Source organism: Monodelphis domestica, chromosome 7 (genome assembly GCF_027887165.1).
Source record: "Monodelphis domestica isolate mMonDom1 chromosome 7, mMonDom1.pri, whole genome shotgun sequence".
Lineage (NCBI taxonomy): Eukaryota > Metazoa > Chordata > Mammalia > Didelphimorphia > Didelphidae > Monodelphis > Monodelphis domestica.
Window position 1 is genome coordinate 175,854,637 of NC_077233.1, and position 12,533 is coordinate 175,867,169.

The 12,533-nt window shown below is 36.1% G+C and overlaps 1 protein-coding gene across 4 annotated transcripts in view; it reads left to right on the plus strand.

Annotated features, from left to right (window-relative positions):
- The window catches only part of RBFOX1 (RNA binding fox-1 homolog 1), a 2,817,840-nt gene that overhangs the window by 953,851 nt on the left and 1,851,456 nt on the right, over positions 1-12,533 (plus strand). The window lies entirely within an intron of this gene.

Genomic DNA, 12,533 nt, shown 5'->3' on the forward strand with positions numbered 1-12,533 from the left:
TTTGTTGGAACTAAATAAATGACAATATTTTGTGAAAATTTACAATCAGAGGCCTCCTTTAATAACTTACAGACTCCCAGAGCTTCAGCTCTCATATTTCCAACCATTGGACTGGATAATCTCTGAGGTCCCTTCCATCTCTAACATTCTGTTATTAATCTTATACACATATAACAAATGGTATTCTCTTCAACTCAGTATATAATATAATGGTCAACATACTGCCAAGAACAGTCATAATTAGCAATTTTGTCTTCTGAGCCAAAAAAAAAAAGGACAAAAATTTTGTCATCTGAGCTGTCACCAAAAGCAAACAAAAAAACATATCTAATTCAAGTAGCATGAAATAAATAAGCCCTTTTATCTGAGGGGTTTAACCTTTTTTAGGGGGTTCATTGGATATTTGGTGAAATTTATCAATATATTCTCAGAAGAATGTTTTTCTATGTATAAAATAAAATATATAGTATCACAAAAGAAACAAAATGTATTAACTTGAGTTATTGAATGTCAACTTCAGTAATTTAAATAAACAATATAGTATATTGCTAATATAGTATGTACAATTTTATAATCATTTGGATATAATTCTAAATTGTTCCCAATGATTGTACCAGATTACAATTTCACCAAAAATGCCTTAATGTCCTAGTTTTTCCCATTCTCTTCATTAAATTATCCACTATAGAAAAATGACTTCTGGATCCAGCTCTATTCTCTCCCTTGAATTTCATCCCACATCATTCAATATTAGGTGGCTATTTCCATCATTTGAGATGTTGACATCTCAAATTTAGCATATCTAAAAATTTTTGGATTGTTTTTCTTCCCCAGGAGTTCTTAACCTGGAGCACATGAATTATACATAAACACAAACACAACTATGTATATATGTGTGTCTATACATATATACACATGTATAAATAAATAATTAACAATTTCAACATAAATGGTTATCTTGATAATTGTATATATATTTTATATATTTAAAACATTATTTTGCAAAAGAGTCTATAATAGTGATGGAGAACCCTTTAGAGATGGAGTGCTGGGCCCTACCCCCACCACACCTCCCAAACTTATGCTGTGCCCCTCCTACCTCACCAAGTATTGGGCATGCCCTGCCCCACCCCCTTACCCCACACATGGGAGGGAGAAAGAACTCCCACAGGGCTGCTGGGCAGAGGGATGGATGATATGCAAAAAATCAGGCACAATGGAGAGGGGGAAGGGAGAAGCTCTGCCTAAATCTCTCTGCTTTTCTAGTAATGAACTCCTGGGGGGAGGGGAGAGGGTGGCCATGTGCCCACAGAGACCACTCTGCATGCCATCTTTGACATTCATTCCATAGGTTCACCATCACTGGTCTATAGTCTTCACTATCTTGTTAAAGGAGTCTAAAACAAGATTAAGTCTAAATATTGGTTCCCTAAACCCATATTTCTCCCAAATTTAAGTATTTTTGTTGAAATCATTATCTTCTTTCCATTCACACTGATACCCAAATTTGGAGTCATCCTCAATCCTTAGCTCTTCCTATACCTCAAGATCCAATTAGTTATCACATTCTGCTGATTCTTCCACTTTTTTCCAATTTTTTCCACTCACACAGTTAACTCCCCCCTTTGGTACCTTATCATTACCCACCTGGTCAATTGTAATGACTCTTGATTGGTTTCCTTGCTTTTTATTTCCTATTTAATTCCAGGCAGCTAGGTACCATAACTGATAAAACACAGAGCCTGGATCCCAGAAGAACTGAATTCAAATCAGCTTCAGACATTTATTAGCTGTGTAACCCTGTGCAAGTCACTTAATTTTTGTCTGCCTCAATATCTTTAACTATAAAATGGGGGCAATAATGGGTTGTGAGTACAAAATTAGATAATATTTAAGTGCTTTGAAAACATCAATGTGTTATGTAAATATATTCCATCATTATAATTATTTAATCTGTTAGCCAAACAACTGTCAACATAATCTTCCAAAAGCAAAGTTGCTCTCTTGCTCAAAAATCTCCATAGTTTGCTTTATGATAAAAATAATTCTCTTTAATCTTTGTTTTTAAACCTTTTATAATTGGTCTCAGCTTGATTTTTCATACTCATCTTACATAATCCCTTTTCGTACACTGGATGAGGCAGTTAAACAGCACTATTTACTATTCCTGTAAATCAGTATTTTCTCTCCTGCCTCCATGTCTTTGCTCAGTCTATCTCTCATTACTGGAATGCACTCCTTCCTCTGTTCCAGCTGTGAGAATCCTTGTCTTTTTTTTTTTCCAAATCTCAATTCAGATGACTGCTCTTCTGTGGAGTCTTTTTATATTCCCCTAGAAGTTAGTAGTCTCTTTCTCCTCAAATCATCTCAAATTTATTGATCTGTTTATGTTATCTCCCAGTAGAATGTAAGTTCCTTGAAGGTAGGAACTGTTTTGATTTTGATTTTTTTTTTGTCCCCCATGGTTGGAACCTAGAGACACAGTGAATATAAACAGAGTTAGACTGAATCCCTTCACTATTTGACCAAATAATGGAGAAATGAAATTCCTACTGTAGTTCCCATCCTCTTCTCTGGATCAACTGTGATCACTTTTTCATGGGTGGTGGAGTTTCTTGCTATAATCACTACTTCTGAGATCTGGGAACTAGTCATGATGTTTTAAATAAAGAGGCAGAAGTCCAAGGAGATTAGTCTGCTTAATCTCAGCTTGACCAATTCCAGCTCCTAAATTCTCCCTTGGGATTCTGATACAAAAACATCTGAGATTTCTGATGTTGAAGCTTGGCTGCATTTGGTGACTCATTTCCACTTTGTAAAATCCTTTAATTTTTACTACACAAAGATCCTTTGGTCTCTCCAGGGGACGATGATGACATCCTAAGATCAGATTGTTCCATTCCTATTTAGCTGGTTTAGCTAACTTGTGTGAGGGATGCTATTTCCTCTTCCCCTTGAAATTTTTCTGTTTATGTTGCATGTATACCATTTTGCTTTCAATAAACTAAGCTCCTATCATCAAAGTCATCTTTGACTCTCTGCTTTTCCTAATCACCCCCTACTTAATTCAATCTACTGCCAAGTTCTGTCAATTCTATTCCCTAAATATCCCATTCATTCTTCTTATTTTTCATTCCCACTGTAACAACTCAAGCTCATATCCTAGTTCATCTCCTCTCACCTAGACTATTGTTATAGCTTCCTATTCCTCCAGTTTCTTCTCTCTCCAATTCATCATTTCAACTGATGCCTGAGTAATCTCCCTAATGCTCCACTCTGATAATGTCACTCCTCTACTCTAAACTGTTAAGTAGTTCCTCATTGCCTATGAAAGAAAGTACGAACTCCTTAATCTGGAATTCAAGTCATTTGACAATATGACTCCAAAATGACTTTCTAGCCTCTGTATGTACAGTATCCCTATCAAATACTCTGCATCCTGGGCAACCTGGATTTATTCATTACCTTTTTTTCCTTCAATCTTATTTTTCCCTCTCCCATATCTAAATCTTTGCCTTTGCTATCCTGCTATGATACCCTTTTCTCAGCAATAGGAATTGGCTTTTCCTAAAAAAGCAACATCAAAGCTGTCTCTGGCACTTGATTTTCCTTGCTTCCCTTCACTTAGCTTCCTGATCCTCTCATCTGTGTGGAATCAGAGATTTCCCAACTTGGTGAATTTTTGAAGACCATGTGAGTCATCATACACTTCCCTGCAGACCAAGACTCTTTCTGTACAAGGATTTAGGGTGGGAAGGGGAATGTGTCTAGAACAGGTGTCATTACATCTTTGTGGCAAATCCTTGACTGTGTTAAGGCAGAATAAACTTCCTGATGCTTACTGATTATGGATCCGGACCAGTCAACTTAATCTCTAAATGCTCCAGCCAACTCTGATACTATAACTTGTAGACTAGGTGCCATTCTGCATTGGTAGAGAAAGTTTCCACACCAAGAATTACCTATAAATCCAGTTCATTCTAAAGGTTGACTAAAGTAGTTATGCAGAAGGTGACATGCTTATCCTGGTCAGTGTCTGGATTGCTTTGGCAAATTCAAAGATCTGCCTTACTTTTATTGCCCTCAGTAACAACAGATTCATCTCCTGGGCAGCTTGTTTACCAGCCTGGGGCTCATCTGACTCAGCATCATGGCAAGCTGTTGGCTTGATACTGTTGATAGATAGCCTCAGAGGGGTGTCTCTATTATGGGTGTATCTAGAATCGCCATAGGCACTTCGTGTATACCTATGATTTTTCTTTATAGACAAATGAGGAACCTAAAAACTAACATGTATTGCTCTATCTGACCATGCTTCACCTGAGTCACATCTCAACTCTCTCCAGACATCTTCTTTGCCACCTGCTTTGTCCCTACCCTTTTCTTTCCAGTTCCATTTTATGTGCTATATTTCCCTATTAAGATGTAAACTTCTGGAGTATAGAGACAGCCCTGTTTACTTATGTTTTAATCTATAGTATTTAGCACTGTGCCTGATATAATAAATGTGTAACAAATATTATTTTCTGTCTGTCTATCTATCTCTCCATCTATCTATCTGTCTATCTATCTATCATCCCTGTCTCTATCATTTCACTCTTTTCATATGGTACCTAAAAGTATAATATTTTATACTCAGATTACAGAGTAATTGGTTTAAAGAAGGAAGTCATGATTGAGAGTTTCTCTGAAGATCTTTGGAGCCAGGAAAGAAATTGAGCATCATTTTAGAAAAGAAGGATGGTGTATGCCTTCAAAGAGTATTGTTTTGATAAGAACCTAAGTGCAACAAATATTCAAATGGGCCACTCTGCCTTCACTGAGTCATACCTTCATGAACAGATCAATTTTTTTTCAATTTAGATTTTCAGTATTATCTTTTTTTAGTAGAGTTTACTTTTTTATTTTTTTCTGCAATACATTTTATTTTATTTTTCCACAATTACATATACAAACAATTTCCAAAATTCTTAAAAGAATATTGAGTCTCAAATTCTCTTCTTCCTTCCCTCCTTCAACTCCCATGAGATGGTAAGGAATCTCATATAGATTTTACATCTGTAATCATTACAATTTCATCCATAGACCCTTCAAGTGAAGAAATGTCTTCTCTATTTCACAGCAGTAACGTTTATGCAACTTATGGTCTTAGAGAGTTGCCTGGGACATTGAGAGGTTATATGACTTGCTTATAGTCACATAGCTAATAAGTGTTGGAGTCAGGATTTGAACTCTGGTGTTCCTGATCCTAAATTGAGCACTATATCCCCAATGCCACTCTGCCTTCTTCATTTGAAAGAAAGGAGGACAAACCTATCTCTCTTCTCCATCGAGTTTACTATGAAAGCTAGAGAGAGTTAGAGACAGACAAAGAAAAAGACACACACACAGACTGAGAGACCAAGACAAAGAGAAAGAGAGACAGAGACAGACAGACACTAGAAACAGTTTGAGTGTCCTCAGGCTCCAGTCACTCTGCTGTGAGAGGCTATGCTGACACGTGGGCTCATCTAGCTTTCCTGGGTGGGTTGAAAGGGTAGTCACTTATAGCAGGTGGTGCCATTGCTTTCTGCTCACCTCTGCAGCTGGACACTGCTGAGAAAAAAGCATTTAGCTCAGCATAAAATGGTCGTTTTGAAGGTACAGAAATTGAAGATTTTTCATCTTAATTTCAGAGATGCTCTCTGTGCCCTTGTGAGGTTCCTTGAGTCCTCCATTATTAAAGTTGTTCTTAATTAAAGTGGTTTATGACCTTCAAAGGGACTGGGACATAAAGTGCATTGTTTTGTTGTGCTAAGCAGAGTTTTTTCTGCTCTGCAAGACCTAATGAGCACTCATAAGTTAGCAATGTAGTCAATAATCTCCCCTTAACTCTAGGCGAGCCACCCATTGTAGATGCCAGGAGCCATTATTTAATCTTTGTAACTCAGAACTCATTCAGACCACAATGGCCTAATTAAAAAGTGCTTTAATATATCCTTGATTTCTAGATATGACTGCCCATTCTTATAGCTCTCCTGTCCAGAAGCAATTGCTACCATTAGCTAAGTTTGTATGCACAGCGGAAGAGATAGATAGCTTACTGAAGAGGGAATTATGAGTTGAGAAACAATGTATTAGAAAGGAAAGCTTGAGTTTTTAGAGAGGTTGTCTCAATTTGGTGAAGTGGATCTTGACTTGGAAAATAAGCACAACCAAGGATATGGACCCTCTCCACTATTATTTGATAGTTGTAGGAATTATAGCTATTGTGGTAAGAAGAGAGCAAAATTAAAGGTATAAACACTGGCAAAGAAGAAATTATCCCCTTTTCCAAATGATAGAACATTTCCAAATGATATAACAACCCTAAGAAAACTGGAGAATAAATGGAAAAATTAATTGAGACAATTAATAGCTTCAGAAAAAAGCAGTATACAAATGAATCCATAAAATTGTTAACACCTTTATATTATATTGGAAAAAACTGAAGAAATGATAATAAGAGAAATTCTATTCAAATCACCTACAATATGCTTAAAATTTCTGTGACATAATGTACAAAAACACAAAAAGACATTAATAACATAAATAGGCATATGGGAACAATGATAATGAACTCTTTCAGATAAAAAAGAATACTTAAATATTTGGAAATCTAGTGTTCATGGTTGAACTGTGCCAATGTACTACAATGGCAGTACTACCTGAATTAAATCATAGTTTTAGTGTCATATTGATGAAATTACAAAGGAGATATTTTTTAGAACTATGCATAATAATAATGATATTTATCTGGAAGAACAAAATGTCTGGAATCTAAAGGGAATGGATGAAAAAAAGTGGTCATGAAAGAAAAACGGGACTTCCTGGTCTCAAATGATATAATAATGCAGTAATCATTCAAATTATTTGACACTAAGTAAAAATTTGATGAGTTAATTAGTGGAACAGAACTAATAAACAAGAATAAAAAACAATTGAAAAGAGGTTCCCAAAGTTTGGTAAACTCAAGAATTTATAATCTATGAAAAGAATTCATTACTTGGCAAGAATTCCTTGAGAAATTAGAAAACAATTTTGCACAAATTAGATTTAGACCAATATTTCATACCATTATATCTCAATAAACAAAAGTTAAACATGCAAACTGATTTTAGGAGGTCACATTGCTAAAAAAATGAAAAAGAAAATAAAAAAGAAGTACCACTTACAATTATAGTGAGAAGAGAATTTTAACCAAATAAAGCATAGTTGTTCAAAATAGGCAAAACAGGTAATTTTAGTCTTGCATAATTTAAAAGTTTTTCCATGAACAAAATCAATACAATTTAAAATGTTTAGTGGAGAAAAATTAAAAACACGTGAATAAAGTTTGATGTTCAAAATTTATAGGGCATTGGGGGCAGCTGGGTAGCTCAGTGGATTGAGAGTCAGACCTAGAGATGGGAGGTCCTGGGTTCAAATTTGACCTCAGACACTTCCCAGCTGTGTGATCCTGGGCAAGTCACTTGACCCCCATGGCCTAACCCTTACCATCACTCTTCTGCCTTGGAGCCAATACACAGGATTGACTCCAAGATGGAAGGTAAGATTAAAAAAAAACAAACCCATAAGGCATTGACCATTACATATAAAGCCAAGAGACATTTCTCAATAGATCAAAGAATATAAACAAATCTTATAAGTGTTGTAAAATGTTGACAAACACATGAAAGTCCCAAATTACTAATAATAAATATGCAAATGAAAGCTACTTTAAAGTTTAATCTCACCCCCTGCATGATTTTAATGACAACAAAAAATGAGAGCTCTCAGTGTTGCAGGGATTATTGCAAGACAGATAACCTGCTTCATTGATTGTCAGTGGTACTATGAAATTCAGTTCAAAAGTTTGTGAAAACAATTTAGAAGTATGCAGGAAAAGTGGTGAACTGTCCTGATCATTTTACCCAACAATCCTATCACTAAACTTATATCCCAAAGGATGTTAGGGAGTAACAAAGCTCCAATATATACCAAAATATTCATTTAATTGTCTTTTTCTTTTTTTGTCAGAGCAAAGAATTACAAAATAAATGGGTGTTTTGCTAGGCTGAGTAAGAAAACCATGAGAGAAGGTTTTATATATTGTCAGATTTAAATTATTAAATCAATTGTGGTTTTTTTAAACTGTTTCCCTTTGTTCCAGGGGAGTGTTCAAATGAGGAAGAGGATAAGTCTAGAAATGACTAATGTTTAGACGAAAGGTACCAATAAAACTTATTTTAAAGAAGAAAATGAATTGAAAAAAATTAATATTTCCTAGCTATGTGATTCTGGGCAAGTCACTTAATCCTAATTGCCTCTTCCTTAGCAATCTTCTGCCTTGAAACTGATACTTAGAATGGATTCTAAGATAGAAGGAAAGATTTTAGTTTTCTTTTAAAGGAATAGAGGGAGGGAAAAATGTAAGATGAAAGGAAGTTGGTTAATGATAGAATGAGGTATCTAATGGGATATTGGAGTATGCATGGAGTCCAAGGCAAGTCCTCTGATTAGAAGTTCTCAAATAACAATTGAAAAGCTGAGAATCAACCCCAAAAAGTTAATCTTGTTTCTTAAGGCAGAGTATAGAATACTTTGAGAGACTACAAGTATGCCCCTTGATCCTTCTTAAGGATCTTATTAGACTCTAAGTCCCATAAGGGCAAAGACTGGTATATCTCATCTTTGAATCTCCCTTAATACCTGTAAATGGAAGCTATTTAATATACTAATAAAATTGGTGGAGGAAATTGGAGGGGGTGGAATCAAGGATATGAGTGCTGGAAGGCTGACATTAACAAGGCAAAAGGCCACCTCTCATTAGCAACTGGAGTAAAATTGGAGAGAATGAGAGATTATATGAGAGGATTTGAGATAGAAAATAAGGGAAGTCATAGAACTCAAAGGAAGAGCCATTATTTTCTTCTTAAAGTATGAATTAAAGCCCATGGCTGAGAGAGGAAAGAGAAAGAGTGGTATGAGAGACTTAAAGAGAAAAGGCACATTTTGGGAAGAACCCTGGGAAGAATTTGAGAGGCAGAGAAGAGTACAAGAATTGTGGTAGGGAGGGTCCAGCTGAGATTAGAAAATATAAATTTGTAGTGGACTTAGCATGGTTTTATGAATTCCTCTGCTACAATTCAGCAGTATATGAGTAGGACAGGAAGAAGTGGATGGTGGTAGTGGTCCAATATCAGTGAGGGGCAAAGGATTTAAGAAGAAAGGACCATATACCATTAAAAATAAAAGTTAACTATAGGGTTAAAACGCTGTAGAGAAGAAAGTGAAATCAGTAGAGGTCAGCATTGAGGACTGTAAGTACTAGAAATCAGTCAAAAGAGTCAATCAAGAGGAAGAATAGGTTTGGGAAGAGAGGTACCTGTAAAAAATGGAAGGCTAGGAAATTATGATTGCATAGAGAAATGCCTGAGTCCTTGATCAATGAGATAGATTATCTGTGTAACCAAGGAAGGGTACTGCAATGTTGTGAGTGGAGTAAAAATGTAAGTCATGAAAACTGAAGTTTTTGAACCAGGGTTTTCAAGGGGACATCAGTACCTCTAGCAAAACCTCCAAATATAAGGCAGGGACTTGGGATGGAAAGAAAAACTGTTATCCAGGTACTGAACTCTTTCAGAAAATAGTAGAAATGACCTGAGGGCCCCTAGATAACCAATTAGGATATGGATTGAATGATACATTTGGATAAAGTGAATCGTAAAGGAGAATAAAATTCATAAAAATGATGAGTATATCTACTTCTCTGATTAGTCTTACATGATCATGGGGCATGGAGAAGGAAACTAAGAAAAGGAGTACCTGGTTCTGGAGAGGATACTAGGAAGGCAGTGTCTCTTTTGTGGACCCTAAAGATTAAATGGGCACAAAGGAGCAGCTAGATGGCTCAGTGGATATATAGAGTCAGACCTGGATATGGGTAATCCTGGGTTCAAGTCTAGCCTCAGAGATTTCCTAGCTATGTGATTCTGGGCAAGTCACTTAATCCTAATTGTCTCTTCCTTTGCAGTCTTCTGCCTCGAAACTGATACTTAGAATGGATTCTAAGACAGAAGGAAAAATTTTTTGTTTTTTTAAAGGAGTAGAGGGAGGGAAAAATGTAAGATGAAAGGAAGTTGGTTAATGATAGAATGAGATATCTAATGGGATATTGGAGTATGCATGGAGTAGAAGGCAAGTCCTCTGATTAGAAGTTCTCAAATAATAACAATTTTAATATTTACATAATGCTCTATGGTTTGAATAGCTATGTCTTCACAATGATCTGCTAAGGTTAGCAGGACAGTACTATAATTCCTGTTTTGCAGATTGGGAGACTGATGCTTTGAGAACCAAAGTAACTTGTGCTAAGATGGAATCAAAATGTTCCTTGATTTTTTTCTCCAAATAAAGGGAACAACCAAACATTTCTGGCAAAGAGAAAAACTTCAGAGCCTGGTTTTGCTGAAGCACTGGTAACTTCTGGTTGGTCTTGGAGTCAGGAAGACTTGAGTTCAGATCCCCTTTCAAACATTTATTAGCTGTTTCACCCTGGGCAAATCATTTAACCTCTTTAGGTCACAGTTTCATCTGTAAAATGGGTTGGATTCTGAGGTCTGTAAGATCCCTTCAGACTTTACATTTATGATCTTGTGACCTCTCATTGGTTCAAAAGAAATGGGATTAGGAAATAACCCATTCAATTTATAATCTTAAAAACTAATGCCATGTGACTGATTCTGCTATACCTTTTTGCAAGCCAAAGGATGAGCTCAGAGAAAAACTAGTTTGAGGCAGCAAAAACTAGTTTGAGACTGAAACGAGAATACTCTAAAAATCTGGGTAAACTGAAGCTTTTAGTGGAAGAAGCCAGCTTCACAGGAATCTTCTTAAGAAGAATTTAGCTCTACATAGTCATTGACAATGTTTAAAATCATGACAATAAACATTTATCAACCTTTTATTATGTGCCAGGTCCTGAGTTCAGTACTAGGGATTCAAAGAAAAGAAAAAAAAATTCCTGCCTTCAAGGAGCATGCATTCTAGAGGAAAAGACTGCATGGAAGCACACATGATAATATATCTATGATAATAACACATATATTTCTCTACCTATATCTATTGATCATTAGTCAAACCATTTATCATCTATTTCAGAACATAAAGGTTATGTAGAAAACAGAAGGAATTCAAAGCTGGGATTGGGGTAGGAAGATGCCAATAAAATCCTCCTGCAGATATCTGGGACTTGAGCATTGTCCATTTTCCTTTACAATTCAGAGAAAATTCAATAAGTTGTAATAACTTACCCATGGAGGTTAGGGTCAGTGGTGCAAGGGCTGAATTACAGAAGTTCTGGGGGAATCATTTTAAATGAACTCCTACTATTTGAATGCTTTCAAATATATTAGGTAACCCAAAGTAACTCCTAACCATGTCCTGAATGGAGTGCTGGTCTAACTGTAATAAACAGATAAGATTTATCTGTAATTAACATCCATTTGCATACAAATCATTAGCATACCCTGGAAGTCCTTAGAAAATAATTTGTTCCCTTAAGAAGTTTAAATCTCCTTTGCCCATTTTATTTGCTTAGTAAACTCCTGTCTTGGTAGATAGTGCAAAGGTCAACTCCAATCTTTTGCCATGGGAATGGTCACAATTCTTTGTTCATTATGGGGAGACACTCTGCAGCAGACTGCCCTATAGGGGGTTCTTCCAGTCTTCTGGGTGTTGACTCTGATGCACCCCCCAACTCCCCAAATCAGCTCAGGGGCCAAAGGTCAAGGTTCTGACATTTTCCAGGCTTTTGCCACCTCTAGATCTCCTCTCACTTGTAAACTCCCCAGAGCCTGAGTCCTCCTGAGACAATAGTCTTCCCCAAGTGTTATTTGCTGAGGACACTTCCCAGGAACAAAAGGTTGAATGTTATTAAAATTTTAATTTAGTTTAATACAAATTCAAATGTCTAAGGAAAGCCCTTTTGCTCCCTTTATTCCAATTATTTGGAGTTCATTTTCAGTTCAAATCCTGCTGCACACACCTTTTCTGGGGGATGGGGTGTAAATCCATCATTGCCATAGGAGAAGACCATCAAAATTGAAATCCAAAAGAGTTGCTTTTTTAATTCTCATTTTAAAGAACATGCAGCTCAAATTCAGCCATTCAACAATGCAGCAAGTATGTTCAAGCTCTTATACTAAGGTGCCCTGGAGGATACAATGATGATCTCTGCCCTGGAGACTTTATAGGCTAATGGAAGAGATAAGATATATGAAAATGGTTGCTGAAAAAAGTAGCAATCAATAACAGCTCACATTTGAATGAGGCTTTATAATTGATAAAACACTTTTTACATCTAGAACCACTTTGCTGTGGAGGTAATAATATAGGTATTGTTATTTCCATTTTAAAGATGGGGAAAATGAGGCTTTTAGGAGTTCAATGACTTTCCCAGTCACTCAAAAGGATCTGTGGTTTTCTTGATTTGGATTTTACTTCCAATGATGCCATTGTAACCCATCCATGAT